This window comes from Mastomys coucha, unplaced genomic scaffold, assembly GCF_008632895.1.
Source record: "Mastomys coucha isolate ucsf_1 unplaced genomic scaffold, UCSF_Mcou_1 pScaffold4, whole genome shotgun sequence".
In the NCBI taxonomy this organism is placed as follows: Eukaryota; Metazoa; Chordata; class Mammalia; order Rodentia; family Muridae; genus Mastomys; species Mastomys coucha.
In genome coordinates, this window is record NW_022196910.1 from 38,276,180 (window position 1) to 38,293,563 (window position 17,384).

The window sequence follows — 17,384 nt, forward strand, 5'->3', positions numbered from 1 at the left end:
GTAGAGAGCCAGGCAGCTCTCTCTAAGTTCGAGGCCAGCATGGTCTACAGAAAGAGTTCCAGGACATGTAGAAGAAATGGGGTTACACAGAGAAACCCTGTCTCTTTGAAAAATCAAAACCAAAACAATCAAGCAAGAAAACCAAACAAACCAAGAACTAAGCTTCCCTTATCTTTATGTGAAATACAAATATATTTTCTTAGGAGAAACAGAAGAACGTGGGAGAATCTTTCCCTCATTGGAACAATAACAAAATCTAATTGTTTTTCAAATGTTAACGTGTCTGCTTCAAGGTGTGTCTTAAAGATCAGTGTGGCCTGGCATAATTTAACTGGGCAGTAAGTTGCTCCTCTTTGGGCAACAGAGTGGCCACGTCTGCATTTTTTTTTTTTTAAGAGCTGCTATGAAATACATCAGTAACAGGCAGAATCCTGTGGCCTACTTAAGTATCCAAACGATCAGAATGTCATCTGATTTCCTGTCAAGAAATGAAATGGAAATTGTGTAAAGTTAAAAAAAAAAAAATCTTGGTTCTGGAGTAGAAGGATAAGCGAATAAGGAGTTGAATTTTTATCGCAGAGAACGGCCTTGTTAGAGGCAGCTCAGCCCTCTTTCTGGACTGTTACGTGGCTTTTCTCTTCTTCTGTATGGTAACTGGCTTTCTTCCAGTGATGAATTCTTCCCCCTTCCTCTCAACAGGATGGGGAGGGGTTCCTGGGGTCATGGTTTAAAAAAAAAAAAAAAAAAAAAAAAAAAAAAAAAAAAGCAAAATGAAGAGTTAAATTTATTAGGCTTTATTTTCATATTGAGAGGTACTATCAAATTGCCACGTTGCTTAAACTGTCACCAACCTCCCTGTAAAACTTAGTGACTGTAAAAGCTGGCACCGAGGATTCTGAACATGACTAGGAACAACAACAACAGAAAAGCCTGCTAGGCTATTTTCATCCCAGCGTGACTGAAGTCTGCACTTCAAACCGCCTGTGAGGCCAACAGCCAATGGGCCACCGCATTGAAGGTGTCACTGGAAATCGGCTGCAGCCGTTCCTGACCGCTTCTCAAGCCGGAATTGCTACCTGCAGCCTCCTCTAGGCCGGCAGGGCTGGAAGTGGACCGGGCCGGAGGTCGGGAGGCGGGTCCTGCCCAGTGATGCAGGCCCAGGGCCCACCTCAAGGGACTTGCGGGGAGCCGGCCCTCCACCTCAGGGCTTCCTGATGGGGAACTCCAGGGCGCGGAGTCGAGGTGACTTGACAGCTCGCCACGGCGAAGAGCCTCCGCGCGCCCGCTCAGCAGAAGCTAGCCGGCACCGCCTCCTTGCGGCGTCACGTGACGGGAAGGGGGCGTGTCCCGGCCCCGGGCTGGGGGCGGGGCTGAGAGAGGGGCGGGCATTGGGATGTGAATGCTCGTGGCGGCTCGCGGCGCCCAGAAAGGCGGCGTCAAGGTGGATGACAGCATTCTGCTGCGACGCGCTGCCAGCTGGGCGGCGGTGGTAGCGGCAGAGGCAGCGGCAGCGGCAGCCGGGGCGGCAGCGGCGTTCGACTCGACCGCCGCAGACAGCGGTAGCGGTAAGGAAGGAAGGGGTTCCGCCCTGGCCGGCGGGCGGAGGGGCAGAGTCCCCGCCGCGGCTCGACTGTGCCCTCCGTCCGGGCTGGCTCGCAGTTACCGCCGGCGACCGCAACCGAGAGAAGTTGGGGGGTCCCACCGGACCCTAGGGCCCCGGACTCCGGCGTCTCTGTGATCCCGCGGAAGCCTGCTCCCTGCGGGCCGCCGCCTCCTCCGGGGCTCCGCATCGGTGAGTGGCGCCCAGTCCGGCGTTGGGGGGCAGCGGAGTCGTGCCTTTGGGGTGACTGTAGTCCCTCGGTCCCACGTTCCGAGCTCGGGCTGTGGGCGCTCCTGGGTATCGCGCGCCGCGGATTCCTCTCCTGCCTCTCCTTTGTCCCTTCTGAGAGGGAGATTGGCAGGGCTGGCGGGGGTGGCGTGTTTTGGGGGGCCCGCGGTAGGTGCGTCTGCAGCGGTGCTAAGCTCAGCGGGGACCTGGGATGGGGGCGGGGGCGTCTCGGCGTTCCGGGTCTCGGGTGTCTGCCCCTCCCGAAGTTTGACAGGGCGACGCCGGGGCTCGCCGGAAGCCCCCGCGTAGGGGGTGAAGACCTGGCGCTTTGTCGCTTGGGGCGGTTAAGGCAAGGCTTGGAGGTTTTCCTGTGACAGCCCCTGGAGAGGTTGTGCCGCTAGCAGGCAGACCGCGCCCGCCTTTGCAGAGACTGTCGTGGTGTTCCTTAAACCTCAGCTCCGTTGGCCTTCTTGCCACACTGGAGAAAAGGCGGTGCCTTCGTTGCACTTTTACGTTTTGTTTGCTGCTACGCTTTGGAGAGAGTAATCAGGTTCCACGGAGTCTCATATGGAGCATGCTTTTAAAGCTTCATTGAGCAACCCACTCGAGACCGGCTGATGCGAAGCAACAGTAGATGCAGATTTTCCATTCACTAAAGTCATTTAACACTTCTTTGTGAGCGACATCTGCGTCGTGAAACATAACCTAATTTCATTTTAACTAAATGCCGTCTGAAATAAGAAGTAACTTGGGTTCCTCTCTAAACAGATGGGAAAACTTATCTTGATAGCATATCTGCTTTCAATAACTTAATGAAGTTTTTGCCTTTTTGCTGCTGGAAGACTTAAGTAATAGAAACATTAGAATACCTTGGGTAGCAGGGCTTTCTTAAAAGTAGTTTCACTGTAAACAGTCTCAAATTAGTGGAGCCCCAAGTTAGTGCAGTTAAAGTTCTTTCAAGATAATAATTTAAAACAGTTTTTGCCTCTTGCAGGATTCCAGAGAACAGTTGAGGTATAGGTAAATTGCTTGGTAGGCTTTCTCTTCCCTTGGGGTTTCATCTAAATTTGATCATGTCAGAGACTGGGATCAGTCGCTATGCTTGCTAGAACCTGTTTTGCAGTGAGATTATTAAAATGCTAGTTTTATAAAAACAGGTTGGAAAAGGAAGAAAAAGGCCATGCAATTTAAAATGCACTCTATTAAAAGTCCAACTAATTTCTAACGTGTTACTCTTTCTTTTGGTAGCAAGAATGACTGCAGTGTGCTTGTTCAAAGTGTTAGCAAAGGGGATAGATGAAATTTAAGACCTTCCTAAAGCTCTTTAATTATGGAGATTAAGTTGTTGCGGTCAAATTCCATGTGAACAGTTTGAGCCACAGAGATCAACAGAGGTGCCTAGAAATGCTTGTTTAATTAAAACTAGACATGGTTTGCTTCTTGAATTGAGTTTTGATCATTACTGAATGTCTGATCTGTGCAAGTGGTCTTTTCACTTAGAATTGTAATTTTTATTTGCTTGTTTTCTAAATAGGGTTTTGCTGTGTGGCACGGTATTCATTATGTAGCTAAGGCTGGCCTTGGAACTTGGCAAAATCCTCCTGCCTCAGCTTCCTGACTGCTACATGTGCCTAGCTTTTGTTACATTTTTGGAGCTAGGAAATGTTTCTTAACACATTCATAGGATTTAGATAGTTGGTAAGACGGTTTTTGCCTCTGAATTCATTTTGGAATTGAGATTTAAAAATATAATTTGGAGATACCTATGCAATCCTTTGAAAAGATGTTTTCTTTCAGCTTACTTTGAAAATATTGGTATGATTATGATTTATAGAATATGTGCCATTACACAAAGATCTTTGTTTTTAAAGGACAAATTGCAAGATTTTAGCTAAACATTGAGTGGTCTTAGTATGGTTCAACCTGGTTTGGATAATTATTAATCCATCAGCAATAGATAACTCAGACAACATCAATTTAGATGTTTTGTAATATTATTCTTGAAAACTTTTGCCTTATAGCAAATACTTGAAGAGTCATGTTTTGATATTCTTATATCCAAAGTTGTAAACATGAATAACAATAATCTTGGGATACCAGGCAATCAAAAGTATAAGATCATACCTTATTATAAATATGGTCTGTGAATGAGCCATAAGTGCAGCCTAGAGCTTCTGAGATGCTGGGTGTGGTGTGTGCTGGCGATCCTGCTCTTGGGAGATAGAGGAAAGAGGGTTACCTCGAGTTTACAGCTAGCCTTGAGATCCTGTCAAAAAAACAAAACAAAACAAAACAAACAAACAAAGGAAAAAACCCTAACCAACCAAAGGAAAAAACCTCACAAACCTCAGAGAACCATTGAATGTAGGTGGCTGAGTTTGAGGAGATGGTGAGAAGTTCTTAATTGCAACACTGTGGTTGAAGAAGGTTCCCCAGGCATGGGACCCTAGGAAAATAAGTGAGCTACGACGTGCAGATTTCCTGGCAGTATGCACTAATAGAGGTTTTAGGTTTATCCTTCTACCTTACTGCACACTCTCACAAAAGCATGCAATCAGATAGACTCTAGAAGACACAATTATAGGGAGTTTTTTTTTTTTTTCTTCTGTGAAACACATTGTGAATCTGACACCTCGTAAGGAGGAAGTCCTTAACCTGGAACTCCATACTTCTAAGTTTACCTGTGTAGTTCTAGGTGATGTGCACTCCTCACAATAGCAGTAATGCATTTTGCTTACCAGTCAGTGAAAACTGTCCAAAATAGCAACCATCCATGTTGTTCATCAGTTACTGTATGGAAAAAAAACACCCTGTAGTTCCACCCTCGTGACTGGAGAGCAAGTGGAGTATGTGATAGTGCCACTCAGAGTGATACGAGTGATGAGATGATGGAGGGAAGAAGCTGTTTAATCTGGCATCTCCTTGGAGAAGATTTTTATGGTAGGCTTTGGTGGAGGTCATGTATTTGAAGTAACCTGGTATATTCAGAGTGTGTGTAAGACAGAGTGAACCAAAATTGGACCTGGTGATACAGGCCTAACCCAGCTATTTGAGAGTCTGAGACAAGGGGATCACAAGGTCAAAGCCAACTTGATCTGTAGAGTGACTTCAAGATCAGCCTGAACATGCTGACAGGATGGCTTTGCCAGCCTCATGACTGGGGTTTTGAGTTTGATCTCTGGTGGGAGGAGACTACCAGCTCCTTTAAGTTGTCCTCTGATCACACTACATAGCCTCTGTGATCCATCTCCTAAAAATTAACGAATCAATGCAAACCAAGAGAGAGCAGCCTGAGCAACTTAAAGCAGAGAGAACTGTGAGGCAGCAGCTTAAGTCTTTAACCCCACCCAGCACTTGGAGTTAGAGGCAGGTGAATCTCTCTGAGTTCCCCACCAAAACAAAAAGAAAAAAAAAAAGAAAAAAAGAAGGTGAAAATCGTGTTGGGAATGGGTGTAGCTTAACAAAACAAAACAATCCAATTTCAGTCAACAAAACCAACGTTAAACAATGTCACAATAAGCACAGTTGTTTTTGTCTTCTGTTACATTAGGAAGACCTTTTCTTCTCCCATCCCAGTGCTTACCTCCCCCAAAATAAAAAACGGCTTCATGTTTTGTTTAAAAAAAAAAAAAGTGAAAATATAGTCAGGCTCGGTAGCACATGCTTTTAATCAGAGTTCCTGGGTAGCCAGGGCTACACGGAGAAACTCTTGCCTTGAAAAACCAAACAAAACAAAAAGTGAAAATACAGAGTACTTCAGTTTTTAGGAATGGCAATATTACAGTTACAAAGGGAGGTTTGAGTATATCTTAAACAAGTAATGGGTCCTTCAGCAAGTTCCTAGCCTTGGCTTTCTCATTGTAGAGTGGGATACTATCCTTACCTCACGTGGTGGTTTGGAGAATGCAGTTTCATGTGTTTTCATCTACCTACCTAAATATTGAGCATTTGGAGAAATTTCAACAATTATGAAATTATGTGAAATGTTTTCTTTGCATCTAGATCTTTAAATACTGTTTCGGTTCAAGTGTCATTAATCTGAATTTAGGGCCTTGCATATGCTAGGTAAGTGCTCTTCCACTATTAGTGGACTACTTAGGCTATTTTTCCCAAGTTCTCATATTTTACCTTCTTTACCTAATTGACTCATGGTAATATCCTTTTAGATTCATAGTTTTCTGTCTGTGTCTGTCTCCTCCTAAATTCTCCCTGTAGTCAGATTTGACACTGAATTTCTGATCCTCCAGTCTGGTCTTGTTATTACAGGAATGCCCATTCATTCCCCAAAGGCAGTTTTTCTTTGTGTAAAACTTAGTGTTTTCTGATAGAAGTAAATCTCAATTATATTAGTGACCCTTGTCACAGATTACAAGGAATGCTGGGTTCCTCAGAATCATGAAGCTCCAGTTCTTTATGACCCTCAGAGCTTCATTATGCTCTGTGAGTTCTTTGTAGTTTTCTGGATCCATGCAGCACTCTGATGCATATAAAATGCTGGACATAGTTTTGAGTTTTGAAATGATAGAAAAGCTGCTTACCACAAATTTTCTATTTTAACCAAGAGTGGCAAAAAATCTGATTCTTTAAGCTTTTCTTCCTTGTAAAATTAAAAAAAAAATGTTTAATTAAGTGTATATGAGTGTCAGTGTGTAGGTTTGTGCACATGAGTACAGGTACCCATGGAGACCAGAAAAGGACATCAGTGCCCTTGATATGGAAGGCTGGGTGAGTCACCTCATATAGGTGTTGTGAACCAAACTTGGATCCCCAAAGAGCAGCAAGTGCTATAACTGCTGAGCCATCCCGCTAACCCCTAGAATTTATTTTTAAAAGAAATTGTTTTTATCATCATACTTTTCTGTCCATTGTTTTTGAAACAGACAAAGAGCTAAGGAGTTTTTAAATTACTATAACTTTCTCTACTTGTAGAGATATGGATGAGTGTAAACCATGAAGTTGTTTACTTTCTGTTTTATTCTAGAATTTAGTAGTTTTGGAGCTGACTGATAGGCTTCTCCAACATTTCTCTCTCTGTGTGCTTGTATGTACAGGCATATGTATTTGTATGTACTTGTGTGTACAGGCGTATGTATTTGTATGTGATTGTGTGTACATGCCAGTGTTGGCTTGCTGAGTAGGCTAGACTGGGTATCTGGCCAGTGAGCTTCAGGTATGAGCCTGGTTCTCCTCTCCCAGCCCTGGGACTGTAAATGTAGGCCTCTGTCTGGCTTTCTACACATGGCCAGGAGAGTGAACTCATGTACCAAATGCTTGCACATGAGCAGTAGTTATCTGATTTCATAGTATCCTGCAAAGAATCCAAGGCCTTTCTAAGTTACAGAATCTCTAGTGGGAGAGAGGTGCTGATGTAAGCAGTATTTTGAATAGGAATGATGAGGTGGGAAGCTGGTGACAAGAGGGCATGGATACATTGTTCACGTGAGAAGGAAACCAGGTGTACTAAGTATATACTTCTGTGTTTTGTGGCTATTCTATTATTGTAGATGAGCAGTTCAGAAGCTAAAAAAACCAGCACTGTGCATTGTAGTATGGCTTTTGTAATAGTACTCTATGGATACAAATATTGGCAGCAATGGATTCTCTTATCACCATTATTTTAGACAAGTAAAGAAACAGAGTGGCATTGGCTTGGTGCCAAACTGTGAGTTCAGAACTACTTATTGTCTCTGGCTGACCAGGGGTGGCCACAGGGGAAGAAAATGCATATGTAGGCTGAATTGACAGGTTGAAAGGAAACGTGTGTAGAGGCCAGGCATAGAACCCTGTGGGTTTCTCAGTTCTTATATAGTAGAGAAGAGATGTAGGAATTCATTACTAGAAACTGAAATAAACAGAAATTAGCAGTAAGAGCTAGCTAGCTTGTGCTAAGGCTGTTGTTAGGAGGGATGAGACCATACCAGAGAGGGATAGGAAGGGCAGGTGCAATTCACTGCTTACCACAGTCTTCCTCCCTGTCATCATGTGGGTGTGGTGCATGTGCTGTGCTGTCACTGCTGGATTGAAATGATGGAGAAGTGGGTATTCTTTCTTTACCTTTTCTTCCAGTTGTAGAGTCAAGTCTGAAGGCTGGAGGTCTAATGGGGTAGTAGACATAAGTTCAAGGGATCTAGAGTCCCTAAATTAGGGGTAGAATGTTCGGGAAGTAGCTCTGTTGATAAAGTGCTTAGGTCCTGCTGCTTAGGTAGCTAGTTCATGCTCATGCAAGCATGAGGACCTGAGGTAGGTTGCAGATGAATGCCTGGGCTCACTGGTCAGCTTAGCCTCACCTAAGCAGGAAGCCCCAGGGCTCAGATAGACTGTCTCAGAAAAACTAGGTGACAGTGCATGAGAAATGACACACAAGGTTATTCTCTGGCCTCCACACAAAAGTATATCCAAGGGCGCCTGCACACACACTTGTACTTGTATACACATCTATAACTCGGCACCCCACCCCACATTAATATACGCCTGCTCTCTAAGTAAACAAACAGGTTCCAGATGGAAGAAAGGTATGCACTAAACAGGAACACGCCACAATGCACTGTAATTTTGTCTGAAGCTACTGAAAATTTTGGGTTAAGCAGCTAATGGTGTCCCAGCTGTAAGGTGTTGAGTAGATGAAGTGTTTGAGAGTCTAAGAATATCTATAAGAATGGTAGCCGAGGTGGATGATGCTGCTGATACATCCTACGGCATATGCTGTGGATTCCTCCAAGGCTATTGGCCAAACAGAGATGTCTGTGTGGATGCAAAGGATAGTCAGTCCTTGGGTCTGTATTTAGATGAATGCTGATAGTATCCATGCCCATAAAAGTTTTGTCTTGTATGCACACATTACCATAAGAATTAGGAAGCGAGAAAAACTAAAACTAGAAGAGTTCTCTTAAAGCAGAATTTCCCAACTTGGCACTCAGTATTTCAGCTGGATAATGTCTTGGTTATGAGTTTCTGTGCATTAGAGAATGGGTTACCTCATCCTTGTACCCACTAGATTCCAGGAATACTTCTCATAATTGTGACAGCTAGAAAATGTTTCAAGACATTGCTAAATGTCCCCTGGGGTAGTAGAGATACTACCTTAAAGACAGACTGAACCTGCAGAAAAGACATTTTAAGCTCTAGAGAATCACTACCTTTAGTTAAAGAGCTTTGCCTTCTGTAAGGGAATGCATGAGGGTTCATGGGAGGTTGTTAATGTGTGTGGAGTGAAGGAAATCTCTATTGTTTTTGTAAAGATCATAGTTTCTGTTGGATTTTTATTTTTATTTTTTCCTTTTGAGACAAGATCTCGTTGAGCTATGGCTGGCCTGGAGCTCACTGTATCTTGAGGCAGGCCCTGAACTCAATGTGATCCTTTTGTTTCTGTACCACCGTGTCTAGCTTCTGTTGAATCTTGACTCATTCTTAGTTCTATCGGTTTCATACTTAAAGTATCCCCCAAACAGCAAAAAAGCTACCAGTTAGCTGAGCCCAAATGAAAACATTACTGAAAATTTTCATTTTTTTCTTTATTTCTCCTCCTAATTATGGGTACTTTGTATTTCCTATTTAAACACAGTCTCCACAATTTAACCCTACCTCTGAGGTTGTTTATAAATGATAAAAGCAAGTAATGTTGATACTATGACTATGTAAATATTATTTAAGGTTGGATCAGGTAGTATGCATAGATTATGATTCCTTTTCTGTAGATTTTATTATGTATCCCAAGTTATTAAAAAAAAAATAACAGTTGGTAATACCAAGGTTCTGACTATTGAATTTTTAAAAAGTTTGGGTAGGACTTCCTGTTTCCCTTATTTTTTCCTTGTCCCCTCTTCTGACAGTGTATGTGTCTACCCTAGTCTTCCCTACACTGCCTCCTTACTCCCATCCGTTATCTATTCTACTGTGCTTTCAATCTGAGTGGTCTAGATAGACAGTTTGCCTTTTAGGTCTCTTCCTATATCATTTCTTCTGTTACACTGTTTTGTTTGCTTGTTTTCAGACAGGAAATCATGTAGTTCACACTTTCCTTGAATTCACTTTATAGTTGAGGATGACTGTAAACTTTTTGTAAGAATATAGTGTTAGAATCTAGCTGCTGCTCTGGCCATGGGCACAATTCACAGCCTTTCCCCTTTCCCAGGTAGCAACAGGCCCCCCACTGAGACATGGTCCTCCAGCCTCAAGCTAGCAGACTCCCGGGTGCCAAGATCTTCTGCCTGGGGAAATGAGTGTACATCAAAGGGCATTGTTTTGGTGGTAACACCTCCTATCTCCAGCTCTCTTCCTTGCCTCCCGCCTGGGAATCAGAGAGCTTGGCTGTAGACTTGTGTTTTGAAACTACTCTAGCCTCAAAAAGGAGCAATATTATACACAGTTGCCATTCCAGTCTGAGTTATAGGCATTTTCCAACTTTCTGGAATGCCTGTCTATTACATCCCTGGTGATGTTCTGTCTTCATTTCCCTGCTTATGCGTAGGGTTTTCTTAGAATGATTCTGCCTGTCTTATTTTTACTTTCATACTTATGATTCTTGTTCTGTCTTTAGACTTTTAGAGGCACCCTTTTGCCTCCATGCCTAGCATTTTTTCCCTGAGGTTAATCAACACACTTTGTTTTCTACTTATGTTGTATTAGCATCCCCAACTGTCCCCCTTGGTCAATTTTTGGTTTTGTAATCATTCTTTTTCATGCTTAGTTTTCCATTAGATGGGTGGTTGTTGGTTGACTTAGAGTTTCCAGGACTGTGTATCTTTCCCCCTCCGCTGTGGTTAGGTTTTCTTTTGAGCAGGAGTTCTGGATGAGGGAGCATTGGATGTCAGAGCAGTAGATACTGTTCTTTAACTGGCTTTGTTTTAGGTTAAATGGGAGGTAACTAGCTACTGGGGCTGTAGGCTTTTTAAATGACAGACAGTTTTATTTGGTGTCAGTATCCCTGCCTAACTTTCATTTTCTCTTTGGAAAAAAAATACTGGAATTAAAGAAAGCAAAAACAAACCAACCAACCAAAACAAAACAAAACAAAACACAAACAAGCAAAACCCCAGAAATAAAAACAAACAAAAAAAACTTAGACCCAGTGGGTTTAATGGTTGCAAAGCACAAGTTCTGTGTTTAATCCCAGGATAACTAAAACCAAATAGACTTGTCATTTCTGAGGAAAATCTGCTTTGAACCTACAGATTTAAGAGCTTGGTTGCTTGATTTTCCAGTATGTTAACTAGTAAGGTATTACTTATTGGTTATTTTGTAGAGTGTGGTAACTCACACAGTAGTTGCTTCAAATTTTTCAACTGAAATTAATCATTTTGTGATTTTTAATTAGATGTAGAAGATACATTCTTGCCAAAATATTCACAAGGGCAGATGAAATCCTAGTGAATAAAGGAGTCCACTGTGCAAGTCTGACCAATTGGGTTTGATCCCTAGGACACAACAGTGGAAAGAGATAAATGACTCCTGAAAGTTGTCCTCTAACATATACTGTGACATATGTTGCCTTACTCCCCGGGTCACATATAAAATAGTGTTACAATGAAGAAAAGTCACTAAACTTTCTAACCTTGAGATTGATCAGATTTCTTTTAGGAATAGACTTTCAGTATAAGTCATCTCCATCATTGCTTATTTTTGGTAGCTATTCTTAATTTGAATAGTAAAAGTTGTGTTGGTTTTTTCAGAGACTTTTTTTTTGAGTAGGCATATGGAAGTGTAATTAAGTATCTTGTTTACTTATATTATAAATTAAAAATAATGAGTACTTTGGCTGTAGTAATTTGTACCTAGAACTAAAACAAAGAAACATCAAGGCCAGAGTTAGGTAGGTATTCAACCACACACTTTTTTTTTTTTTTTTTATGGCCAGGTTAAAAAGCCATTTTAAATGTTCATTAGATATGAAGGAATTCTTTTTGGAATAGAATGTCAGTAATAAAGTTATATAAGACTGTTTTAAAATAAGATTAGATCTTATATTTTAAGCTTTGATTTATTAATAGATTTTCAGCTTAAGTATGGTTATTAATTTGTACATATGGGAAACTGGGTAGCTCATTAAGTTTATTATAACTGTATGCCATACTTAATGAATGAGAAGCACATTTATCATTTCTAGTTCAAGTCAAAACAAGGTTAATAGTTCTTAGAAAAAATATTCAAGAAAACATAATAAGTATATAGAATCAGGTGGATTTTAACTATAATTTAAAATATATATCATTGAAAACATTTAAACATTTAATATATAGCACTAAATTGATAGAGTTTATGGCAACATAACTGTGAACACAGTCCTTAAGGAACCCAGGCTTACTCGTTGAGACCTCTGTGATAAGCCTAGTATTTCAAATACACTAGGAAACAGTGCATTTGAACAGACACACAAGGAAAACAAGAATCCTGTTAGAAGTGAATTATCTTTCTAGGTAGATGTGTGACCTTGACAAGCCATTTAGTTGCTCTAGGTCTTAGTAGGGAAGCACATTGGGAATGGGTGGCTTTTAGAATTCCCCCCCACTTCCCCATCCTCCCCCCCACCCCCAAGAAAGGGTTTCTCTGGGACTCACTCTGTAGACCAGGCTGGCCTCGAACTCAGGAACTCTGCCTCCCAAGCGCTGGGATTAAAGGCGTGCGCCACCACCGCCCGGCTATAAGTAGCTTTTAAATAGATGAACCAGATGATCACTTCCATAAAGGAGGTGATCAGAGAGTCTAAAGTTATCATGTATTTATTTTAGTAATAACATTGTTCAAAAACATATCTAGGACCCCTAGTTCCCCCTCTCCCAACATAGGGTTTTATTTAGTCCAGGCTGGCTTTGAACTTGCTAATAGCCAAGCCTGCCCACTACCTCCCAAGAATGGAACTGCTTACATATGCTACCATGCCCAAACTTTCTTTCAATTTTATTTTAGTGCCTTTGACCTCATTATTTTAACATACATTCTTTGTGGTAAATTAGATCTTTTGGGAATTAGTTTGATGTTTGGGGAAAAAAAAACCCTCATTTTGAACGAAACCACCTTTACTTATGAAACAAAATGATAATTGTCAGTTTTAGTTAAACATAGTGACTAGAGGAAGAAAACATTCTTGTGTCACTTACTAGGTGATGAGAAAAGAGTAATTTCAAAATCCCCTTGTGCACTGGCAGCTTGAATAGTCTCTAGAACTGAAAAGTCTGGCTGGGCATGGTGGTTCCTGCCTGTAATAGAGAATTCAGGAGTAGAGAGAGGAGTATCAGGAGTCACTGGCCACCCTGGTTACATAAAACCCTGTCTCAGAAAACAGAACAACAAAAACTTAGCTACTCTGTATGGAGGTGACTTTTTGTTTTTGTCTTGTCTTGTGAGCAGGGTCCCAAGTATGCCTGGCTGGTCTCAAACTCGTTCTATAGCCATGAACTCCTGCTTTTCCTGTCCCCACCTTGTATGTGCTGAGATGACCGTTTACAGGCCTGTGTTCCCATGCCTGGCTCAAGGTAACCTCTATATGGATATAAATTCTGCCATATTAGTTAAAATTCGAACCTGAGATTGCATTGTTAGCTCTGTTTCCTGTTTAGGTTGATGCTGTGTTGATTCGGCACTGTGCTTTGGAGGAATAAGTTAGTGAATGAATTCTTTCCATTTTAAAGATTGTCAGATTTTGCAGAACAGTTTGCAGAAGTTGCCATGATAATTATTGGTTAAATATAACTAGTGTTACATAAGTTTTGATTGTCTGTGGCTCAGTATAAATCCAAGCAGCTACCCCATGTGAGTGCACTCCCTAGTGCAGTCTTACATCTAAATTTAATTTTATCTTAAGAACTTTAGATATAACGTAGGTTGGGGTTGCAGATGAGTTGGGTAGTGTGCTTGCCTTAGCATGCCAGAAACCTTGTTCAGTCCTCAGCACTGCATAAAGCAGGCCTGCGGTGTATGCGAGCCTTCATAAGGAGGCAGAGGGAAGACGAGAAGCTGCAAGTCATCTGTGGCTGAACAGCAGGTTGCAGGTTATCTTTAGCTGGCTCAAACCCTATTTCAAAAGCTAACAAAATACAGACAACAACCTCCTTAGATTTATAGGTTACTTTATCCCTAACTGCATGGCATTTGAATGTCAGTAGTACACTAAGTTCAGGTAATAATAATAAACACACATGATTACAGAGGAGTCTATGATGTCATTCTATCTTCTGAAGGTGTCATTTTCCCTTTAAAACTTCCCAATGGTTGAGTTTAATGATATATCCTCATTTCTAAGGATTAAAAGATAATAAAAGGCAATGTCTATAATACCTTTCTATTTTTGTTTTGTACTTTATCAATTTATTTGTTACTTTTTGAGATGGGGTTTTGTTTCTGTAAGTTAGAATGGCCAGGATCTATTGTGGCACACTCTGGCACAGGCAAGCACTAAACCACTGGAGTCCTTTCTTGGCCTCTTGACTTTGTAATCTCCATTGTGGAGATTCCTAATAGGAAGAAGTATAGGATGCTATAAGGATTTGCTGACCTAGGGGATGAAGGGATCCAAAGAAGCTGACATGAACTGAAGGGGAAAAAAGTATTTCTGGCAGGGCCTTTGCTAGGAACTGAAAGAATTCACTGTACCTGGGGAAAATGTGTAAAAAGAATGGGTAGCAGAGAGATAATACTGGGGAAAAGGATTGGATCTTCAGAGGCATGAGACCATTTAATAATTTAGTAAGAGTTTTGTCTGCCTTCTGACCCCTAACTCCTAGGCACCAAAGCGAGATATCATGTAGCCCGGTAGACCAGGCTGCTCTCAGACTTTGCATGTAGTCAAGGATGACTTTGACTGTTTTTGAGGGGTGAGAGGGAGGGCGACAGGTGTTACTATATAGCCCTAGCTGGTCTAGAACTTGGTATGTAGATCAGCGTGCCCAGGAAGCTGCCTCTGCCTCCAAAGTGCTGTGTTTAAACCTTATCCCTGGCTACCTTGAACTCTTGCCTCTGATTCGTCTGGTATTAAAGGTGTTATTGGCAAGCCCAGCTTAAGAGTTGTGATTACTGTTTTAAGATTTTTTGGGTTCATAAGCTCATATTTATGTTCTACCTCTGAACTGTCTTGGTATGGAGCTGCTGTGTTGCTAGGGTACCCTTCATGGCCCTCCAGGCTGGTTAGACCCTTGGCTGTTTAGGGACATCCAAACATCTGTTCAGGGACCAGCATATCCTGTAGCTTGCTGTGCCTGGAGGAGCACTTGCATACCCTGCCCTTCATATTCTGGCCTGAACATCCAGAGAGTAAGACACACATGTGGAAGATGCTGGTACACTGATACTGGAGGTGTGTGAGGAACAGTACCATAAAGGGGAAGCCTTCTCCCTGGTCATGAACTATCTGGGTTGCTCCCTGCCTGCCCTGCATCCCTACCACAAAAAAAGTCAGTTCCAGCTCATTGGTATAATTTGCCTGTTGGTGTCCTCCAAGCCACATAAGACCACACACACATCAAGCAGTAGCTCTCTGTCAGTTGTGGAAGTGGAAGTTATGGGGCTTGGGGAAGGCAGCTCAAATAGGACCTGGCTGCTGCAGTTGCATCTGATTTCCTGGCCCTGTTTCTACAAGACTCTGCCCAGTGACTGACAGACCTTGGTCAGAAAGCACACTCAAACCTTTTTTGGCCCTCTGTGCTACTGAGTACACCTTTGCCATGTATTGGCCATCCATGATTGCATTAGGCTGCAGTGCAAGGCCTGGATGCTTGGTGCACATCTGGGAACAAGTTCATAGAGCTGTCAACAGGAGTCATAGACAATGAAGTGGCCTGCCTTTGGACTTGTCAAGAGCAGATTGAAGCTGCATTCAGGGAGAGTCTGAGGAAAACTGCCTAGATTATTCCTAGTCTGATGCTCAAAGCCCCTCACAACTCCAGGAGCTAGGGGTTCAGCCACACTAGCATTCCCACAGACATTACAACCATCCAACAATAGTCCTGGATAGGGTCCCTCTAGTGGCCACCAAATACAGGAGGGGTCACTGCCACCTGTTCCCTGCCTCTAGGAAGAATCTGTACTACATCTGAAGCCTGGGTGGAGTTCTTGTCTCATTCGTAAGCCCCAATGGAGTACTACTCAGCTTTAAAAAACAATGAATTCATGAAATTTTTAGGCAAATGGATGGAACTAGAAATAACATCCTGAGTGAGGTAACTCAATCACAAAAGAACACACATGGTATGCACTTACTGATAAGAGGATATTAGCCCAGAAGATCGGAATACCCGAGATTCAATTCACAGACCACATGAAGCTCAAGAAGAAGGAAGACCAAAGTGTGGGTGCAAAGATACTCACAGGAGCAAATATGGAGACAAAGTGTGGAGCAGAGACTGAAGGAAAGGCCCATCTAGAGGCTGTCCCACCTGGGGATCTATCCCATATATAGTCACCAAATGCAGACACTATTGTGGATGCCAACAAGTGCATGCAGACAGGAGCCTGATATGGCTGTCTCCTGAGAGGCTTTACCAGAGCCTGACAAATACAGATGCAGATGCTTGCAGCCAACCATTGGACTGAGCACAGGGTCCCCAATGGAGGAGTTAGAGAAAGGACTGAAGGAGCCAAAGGGGTTTGCAACCCCATTGGAGAACAACACTATCAACCATCCAGACCTCCCCTGCACCCCCAGAACTCCCAAGGACTAAACCACCAACCAAGGAGTACACATGGAGGGACCCATGGTTCCAGCAGCATATGTAGCAGAAGATTACCTTGTGGGGCATCAAGGGGAGGAGAGGCCCCTGGTCCTATGAAGCTCGATGGATGCCCCAGTGTAGGGAAATGTAAGTGCAGGAATGAGTGGGTGGGTAGAGGAAGACCCTCATAGAAGCAGGGGGAGGGAGGATGGTATTGGGGGTTTCAGGGGCTGGGAACCAGGAAAGGGGATAACATTTAAAATGTAAATAAAGAAAATAGCCAATTAAAAAAAATAAAAGAGGTCCTGCTTATTCCATCAATGTGTACTGAGGCTGGCTAGCCATGTGGGAATCTTAATGGCCAGTCAAATACTCTTCCACCCTCAACTGGTCAGCTTGGCTCTTTCATCTCTAGCTTAGGCTAGGTCAGATTGGTCAGACAAATCAATTCCTCTCTGTTTGGAACATTCATCTTCTCAATAGCCAAACATCCCAGTGCTTCTAAGGTCCTCTCTAAGGTTACCAAATTTAGATCAGTATCCTCAGAGTCTCTTGATGGACATGCATGGGGAACCAACGTAGATGGTGAAAGTGATTCTGATTCATCTTAAAGATTTCAAACCTGGGTCCCAGAAGCTTAAAATACTCTGTTCTTCCATAGGAACTGAGTATGGCTTCCAGCACCCAAGTTGGGCAGCTTATTATGGCCTATAACTTCAGTTCCAGATGATCTAAAACTTTTTCTGGCCTTTGGGCACCTATACACACAAACAATTAAAAATAAAAGTAAGTCTTTTAAAGAAAGATTTTGAATTCTTGCTGTAGACCTTTTGATGTATGGTTTTGTTTTGTTTTTCTTTTCTTCTTCTTCTTCTTCTTCTTCTTCTTCTTCTTCTTCTTCTTCTTCTTCTTCTTCT

General features: G+C 42.4%; 1 protein-coding gene and 1 pseudogene across 1 annotated transcript in view; both read left to right on the forward strand.

Moving 5' to 3' along the window:
* The first annotated feature begins 1,434 nt into the window (after window positions 1-1,434).
* Osbpl8 (oxysterol binding protein like 8) overlaps window positions 1,435-17,384 on the forward strand; it is a 139,116-nt gene continuing 123,166 nt past the window's right edge. The window contains exon 1 of the mRNA XM_031350376.1: window positions 1,435-1,792. The gene's annotated coding sequence lies outside the window, so the exon portion shown is untranslated. The remainder of the gene's footprint in view (window positions 1,793-17,384) is intronic.
* Window positions 12,754-15,959, forward strand: LOC116076256 (annotated as a pseudogene).